The sequence below is a fragment of the Tupaia chinensis genome, unplaced genomic scaffold (genome assembly GCF_000334495.1).
Source record: "Tupaia chinensis unplaced genomic scaffold, TupChi_1.0 Scaffold000541_1, whole genome shotgun sequence".
In the NCBI taxonomy this organism is placed as follows: Eukaryota; Metazoa; Chordata; class Mammalia; order Scandentia; family Tupaiidae; genus Tupaia; species Tupaia belangeri.
The window spans coordinates 2,114,672-2,122,141 of NW_006160054.1; the positions used below are offsets into that span (position 1 = coordinate 2,114,672).

At 39.0% G+C, this 7,470-nt stretch overlaps 1 pseudogene; it reads left to right on the forward strand.

Moving 5' to 3' along the window:
- Positions 1 to 2,742: 2,742 nt before the first annotated feature.
- The window catches only part of LOC102498395 (squalene synthase pseudogene), a 17,316-nt pseudogene continuing 12,588 nt past the window's right edge, over positions 2,743 to 7,470 (forward strand).

Consider the following 7,470-nt stretch of genomic DNA (forward strand, 5'->3'; position numbering starts at 1 on the left):
TTTCTATTAGGAATGTACAACATTCGTCGGGAAGATAATGGAAAAAATAATCTCTCTAAAAACACAGTCAATAGATACACACACGCACATGTATATAACATACATATATACCCTTATATATACATATATGTGTGTGTATATATATACATATATGTGTGTGCATATTGCACACACATATATATTATCTTAGCTAAATTGCACATATATATATATATATGTATTAGCTAAATTGCAGCTGTAAAAAATTGATTATCTGAAAATAACAACACAAGCAACAGCCATTCTTAAACAGAACATCCTAGGACAAGAACAGATGGTAAAAACACAGTAGCCCAGGGCCAGTAGGTGGTGTGGGGGTTGAGGCACTGGACTCCCACATGGCTGACCACAGTTGGGGTCCCTGACCTGGTGTCTTTACTTTTTCACTCTCTCTCTCTCCCTGTACTCTGTCTCTGGGGAGTGCTTGTGCCCTAAAGCAAATTAAAATAATAATAACAAATAAAATTTAAAAATAAATAAATAAAACAAACATAATGGTCCAAGTCAATCTGGATGATTAAAACTGAAAATTCCCTTCCAGAATTGGATAAAAATAATTCTTGAGGCATTTGCTTAATGATGTAACTAAATTTTGAGAAGAAAAATAGCTTATATTAGAAATCTGCTGCATACTGTATACATTAGTATAAATTAGGCATTTGTGCTCCCTATATTATGATACATTTAAAAATTGTTAGCTTTCTTAAAGCTAAGAGTTAAAAGAACCCTCTAGGTAGGTCAGTATAGATAAATATCTGCATTTTATGCAGATCACAGTTGCACTAAAAATAAGAGAGCTAGATAAACTTCCTCTAAACCGCTTGGGGGCTGCTTTAGCCTGAGCAGACACCACTGAGGTGGCCTATGCCAGAAGTATTCCTTTATTATGGACAGAAAGACTCTCTGTGAGTAGCATTTCCCTGTGCTCTGCAGGGTGCTCCCATGGGGCTGGTGTTTGTGGTAGGCTGCAGAGGAGATTTGGCCCACCCATAGTAGCTGCATGTGAACTGGAGTATGTATGCATTGAATCTCCCCCCACCCCCATCTTTCTACAGAAAAGTGCTCTGGTGGCAGCTTGTTCTGAAATCTATTTTGTGTATCAGGTTAACACAGAAGAACCAGGTAAACTGGCTGTGCTTAAAATTCTTTGACATCAGAATTGCAGAAGGAGAAAGACAAGGTATTCTACAGGACGTAAAGTGAATATGGTGTCGAGCAGATGGTGTAGTGGTAACATCACGGGACTTCCACGTGGTCAGTCATGGTTGGAGTCCCTGATGTGATGGTTTGAAAATCACGCTGGGCGCACATGTGTGCATGCCCGAGATTCTGGGATGAAAATGTCCAAGATCCCAGGAAAAGGGATTGTGATGTGGCTCTCCTTCCTGGGGGGTGATTTCTCACGTTCCCCTCTCATTGTCTTTGTCTCTTTCTCTTTCTTCCCACAAGCACACATGGCTTAGGTCAAAACCTCTAAAAAAAAGTAAAAAGAGAGAGAAAGAAAAGAAAAAAACGAGTATCAGTAAGTGTGAGTCCTGCTGTCAGATACACCACTAGTTGTATGACCTTGACACGAAGCTACTTTGAAACCCTCTCAATTCTGGAAACATTCCGTGCCAGGTTTGTAACCTTGAACCAAACTGTCCACACCATCGCGGTCACCCAGGACAGCCATGTTGAGAATCAAGAACGCTGGCAGAGAGAATGCTTGAGAAAGCCATCTGTGGCTTCTGATCATGTTTACCCAAGGAAGAAAAAAAATATTTAGACATTGAAATCACAGAGCTATCAAAGAAAACAGAAGGCATGGAAACCTCTAAATCTTCATCAGCTCAGGATTCGAGTAGCAAACTCCAGAATGCACTGGAGGAACCCGAGGGGGGCAGCCGTTCATAGTGGCTGATGGCCAACAGCCAAGGACTCTCTGATGCTTTTCTCCAAGATGTGGCAACAGTTCCCCCAACGCCTTGTAGTCTAGCATTAGATCCATTTTAGGGCCAAGTAAAGAGAAATGATTAGGAATGCTAAAATATCAGAAAATAAATGTAAAAAGGGCACATAATAACAATTGATTAATTTTTTCTTTCATCTCTACAGCTGAAAAATCAGTATCAGAAGCTTTTTTTTTCCTCTACCACATATGCATATTATTTTAAAAAGTTGGGAATGGTTCCATGACATGGTAGTTAAGGCAGGTGAATTCCCACACGGTCCAACCTGCAGTTTGAACCCTGGACCAGTGGCTTGTAAAACCTGCTGGGCACATGTACATGCATGCTCCAAGGATGCAAGGATGGAGAGATGGAGAAGAGATTGCAGTGTGATCCTGCCCTGTTGGAGGGTGCTTTCTCTCCTTCTCTTTCTGTCCCTGTCTCTCTCTATCTGGTGAGTGCAAGCATCCTTTGGGCAATTAAAACATAAACAACAAAAACTGGTAAGTTAATAAGTAAATATATAAAAGTAGGAAATAACTGATGCAGGTAAGCTATCTTCCTAACAAAATTGCTGTAATGGGGCTCCTTCTTATCTGGGTGTGCCATTCTGACAGAAGCACACTACACTTTTGCTAAATGAAGAAAGTAGGTTGTCTTCAGAGCCACTCCTAGGTCACAAGGATCCTTCTGCTAAGAGAAAGATGATCCCTCTGGGCAGACATAGCCTTGTGGATACTCGGTGCAGAGAGTAGACAATGTCTCTGGGCAAATGAGGAGACTGCAGCCCGACCTTCAGGTAGACACAGCCTCAACAGAGCTACATTTTGGCAAGAGGGCTGCAAACTGGATTTTAGCCCCCACTTACCTCCTTGGTAAGGCATTATTACACAGTAAAGTTTTCATAGAGTTGCAAGTGGCCTCGATGCCTATATTTTTTATCTTATTTTCATAAACAAAATGTACATATATAAAAATTAGAAACCTAAACTAACCCGTCAACAGTGAAATTTCCTCTCTGAATTATGAGACTTTTATTATCTGTGATTTATAAATTATCTACAATAAACCAGTATTATTATTGAACTAATAAAAGCTGAACAGTAAAAATGATTAATTTTTAAATTCCTTTTCATAAGATCTTCTCTGATACCATCACTTTTGCTACTTTTTTCACTTTCTATTACTTCTGTGGTTCTACTGTTATGCAGTAAATGAATTACTGGTATTTCTCTGACATTGTCTGATTACAGGCATTAGATATTCCTTTAAACTCTGGGATGTGGGGGCCAGCAGGTGGCATAGTGGTTAAAGCACTGGACTCCCACATGGCCAACTGCAGTTTGAGTCCCAGACCTGACAGCTTGAAATTCATGCCGGGCATGCGTGTGTGCATGCCCAAATCCTGAAAGGAGAGTGGAGAAGAAGGGATTGAAGCATGGCCATCCCTTCTTGGGGAGTAGGGGGTGATTTCTCACTTTCTCTCTGTCTCTCTCTGTGCCTCCAGCTAGTGCATGTGACCTGTAGTAAAATTCTCTCTAAAGAAAAAGAAAAACAAAAACAAAAAGAAAAGAAAAAGAAATAAATACTTTTTGGGATATAGAAGAAAGCAGGATTTGAATTTTACTTCTAAAACTTTCTATCTTGTCCATCATTTATTTTATTTTAAATGTTGTCTTATTTATTTTAAATGTTGTTTTCATCTATAAAATATAATATTTAGACTGTAGGATTACTACAAATTACATGCAACTTGTGTACATGATATGGCTATGCATAAGAGGATTTAATAAATAATTATTACTATTTTCCAATTTCTTCAACACTTATTTTTATTATACTCTGAGCAAAAACCTTAACATTTCCTAGGGTTCATAGTGACATTAACTATCTCAGGTGAAACTATATTTCAAGTGTTTTTAAAATATAGTTGCTTGGATAAATTGATTGCATTTCTTTAGCTATATGCAACTGGATTTCGTGAGGTTTGGGAGGAAAATTAGCTAAATTATTCAGAACAGGAAAGAAGTGTCTGTCTAAAATATTCATAGGTACAACTTGGTATTAAGAGTAGGGGTGAGAGCAGCCCACGGTATACATTTATGTCTCTGGACTCCCATGCAGTCGACCATGGTCAAAGTCCTGGACCCGACGGCTTGAAACACATGACAGGTGCGCATGCGTGCGTGTCCAAAATCTTGAGAGAAGAATGGAGGAGAAGGAACTGTGGTGTGGCTATCCCCCCAAGGGGTGATTTCTCGCTTTCTGTCTCTCTGTCTCTTTCTCTGACGAGCACACACATCCTATAGTAATAACCTCTTTCTCTCAGAAAAGAAAGAAAGAAAAAAAAGAGTAGGGTAATTTTCCTGGAGGTGGCACAGGAAGTGCAGGAAAGGGTAGATGGGAAATAATACAGATGAAAAGCTAGTAGAAACTGCCTAAGCTGCCCACCCAGAAGATATGTGAGAATAAGGAGTCACAACGGATCTTTGCATTGTTAGACATCTGACTCAGAAAACAGCACCACAGTAGAAAAACGTTGAGGAAAATGTCCAGGTCTAATTCCTAGAGCCAATTCCACAATTTCTGACTTCGAAATCCTTAGCAAATTTCAACTTCTAAGTTGTCAGTGCTCTTACCTCTGCCGTCAGAAAAATATAATAGTCTAATTTTCCGTGAGGATAAAAAGATACGCATATAAAATGTAACTTTAAATATATGTCTTAGATGAGATTTATTATATTTAGATTGACCATCTTACTTTCCTTTTGACTGAGGTTTCCAGGTGCTATGCTAGAAAACCCAGAAAGGGAAAATAAGACTCAAGTTGTGTTGTGCTTGCCAAGGATGCAGCACATTCATGTATTGAATGAAGACTTATGAAGGCCTTGCTGTGTGTCAGACATTCTCCTAGCGGCCAGGAAAAAAGAATGCCACGGAAAATGAAGCAGAGATGGTAAAGTTTTCCCAGATCACACTCCATTCTACAGCGAACCCTGTGAAGGGAAGCGTGGGCCGCTGTGGGATGGAGAACAAGATCCTGTCAGGTTATTCTCTAGCAAGTTCACCTTTGACAAAAGAGTTGAATCAAGACAAGAAAAGAGTCTTTTAACAGAGAAAAATGTACAAATGCCCCTAAAATCAAAAGGAGCTTGCACAGGGGAGGAACTGAAAGAAGATGCTCAGAGAAGCAGGAACAGGAGGTCCACACTGAGTGAAGGCTGAGATGTCAGGGTCTGGTCTATCTCTGTAGGTCATCGCAGCTCGTACTAAGGATTTGGGGCTTGGGTCAGAATACAATAATCATGTATTCCATTTGACAAAAGTGAAGTAAGAAAGGAGGTGACACTGAAAAGATTTAGAGGAGGTTAAATAATGGAGTTTTTCAAGGGTTAGATGTATGAGGGTGATAGAGTAAAAGCATAAGTTGCTTCGTAGCTTTCTAGTTTGTGTATTTCGGTGGATAATAGTTCCATTCACTGGGTGCCAGGCTTGAGGAGACGACTGTGAGTTCAATTTGAGCATGATGTGTCCAAAGCAATTTTATGATATCTAAAGAGACATGCTAGTGGCCAGTGGTTGAAGTGCTGGACTCCTACATGGGTGACCATGGTTCAAATACAGGACCTGGTGGTTTGCTTTCTCTCTCTTTTTCTTTCTTTCTCTCTCTCTCTTTCTTTCTCTTTCTCTCTCTTTCATGAGCACAAATTATCTATAATGAATTAAATAATAATAATAAATAAAGTTAAATAAATAGTTCCTTCAAAAAAAGAGAGCGAGAGAAGCTAAGTAGGTACATGGAATTATGGGTCAGTCTGGTGTACTGAAGAAGATATCTGGGTTAAAATAATTTAATCCTCTGTTGAAGATATTTTATAATTTAATCAACTGGACTAGGGAGAAATGTTTACATACTGAAATATTCACTTTCTAAGCTAAATAAGGTGATTAAATGTATGAAAAAATGAAATAAAATCACTTTCAAAAAAGAAAGTACACTTAAGAACAAACTAAAAAAAAAATTAATCCTTATAGGGGTCTGAAGCCATGGGTATGTAGATGGGATTGCATGGGACAAAAATATAATATGATTAAAAAAGGAAGAATACATGGACTAAACCTAAGCATGTAGACCCTGCTTAATCTGGTGCATTCAGTAAACCTATCTCAGCAGAATAAATATCCATTGATTGCAAGTTGCATTCCCATCCAGGCCCCAACTCAATTTTCAGAAGCAAATTCAGTCAATTACACTTCTTTTATAACTTAGAGACACTTGTGGTGTAACCACGGTATTTTTTATGCTCCTTCTGTTTTGTTGTTCTTTGCTACCACTTTAGATTATTAAAAAGAAATGCAGCCTATTTTAGACAGTGGACTATTTAAAACAGCCTTAGTGCCAGCAATGTCATTTAGCAAAATAAAGGGAAAAGAATACAAGACACTTTGATGTAAGGACTTATAAAATGGTATACCTAAGCAATTAGGAGCCCTCTAAAATGCTTTTCCAAGGTTAAAAAATGAATTGTAGAACAGACTTTTTAACCATTTAACACTGAAACCACTACTATAAGTTGGTTCTAAAAAAGACTAGCTTTCTATTCAAATCTTTGTTTATTTCACTGCCGTCCTTTCAACTACTATAAACAAAGTCAATAAAGAGGTGACCAAGAGAGAACGATGTGAAAATGACCATCTCTACCTTCTTGGGTTCATGAAAGACCAGTCTTTCACTGACCCAGTTGTAATTTTTAGAGGTGGTAAGAAATAAATGTCTATTCAGCTGAGCTATTTCAAGTTTGGGCTTACTTGTTACTGGAATCTAATCCTACTTTAATTAGTGGTGTGAGTGAGAGTGTTCATTTGCTCACCTTTTAAATGTAAATTATTTAGTCCGTAGAAGACTCTTAAGGAAGCTGACTAGTGAAGGTCAATTCAGCCTTGTTCCCAATGAAAGATTATGATAAAAAACAAAGAAGCTGAATAGCCCAGCAGAAGGTTGCAGTGAAGAGGCTGGAGCTAGGTGCTTTTGTTTTGACATTAAAGATGTTGACCTAGGGACCAGCAGTTAGCGTAATGGCTATGTCGCTGGACTCCCATGTAGTCGACCACGATTCAAGTCCTGGACCAGGTGGCTTAAACTCACGCCAGGCACAATACGTGCCCAAGATCCCAAAAGGAGAATGGAGAAGGGATTGCAGCGTGGCCACCCCGCCCCCACCGGGGGGTGATTTCTCGCTTTCTATCTCTCTATCTCTCTCTGTCTTTCTGGCGAGCACACACACCCCTATAGCGAAAACCTCTCCAAAAAAAAGAGATGTAGACCTAGACATTTTACCAAGAAAGGTCTCATGCAGTCTGCGAATTCAACTAATAGCGCAATATTCATGACACAGTCACACGATCTACGTATCTCTCTATTTGCCTACCCATTCATCTGTCTCTCCACCTATCTTTCTGCTTTTATATTTCTCTGATTGACTAATTGATGGTATATATT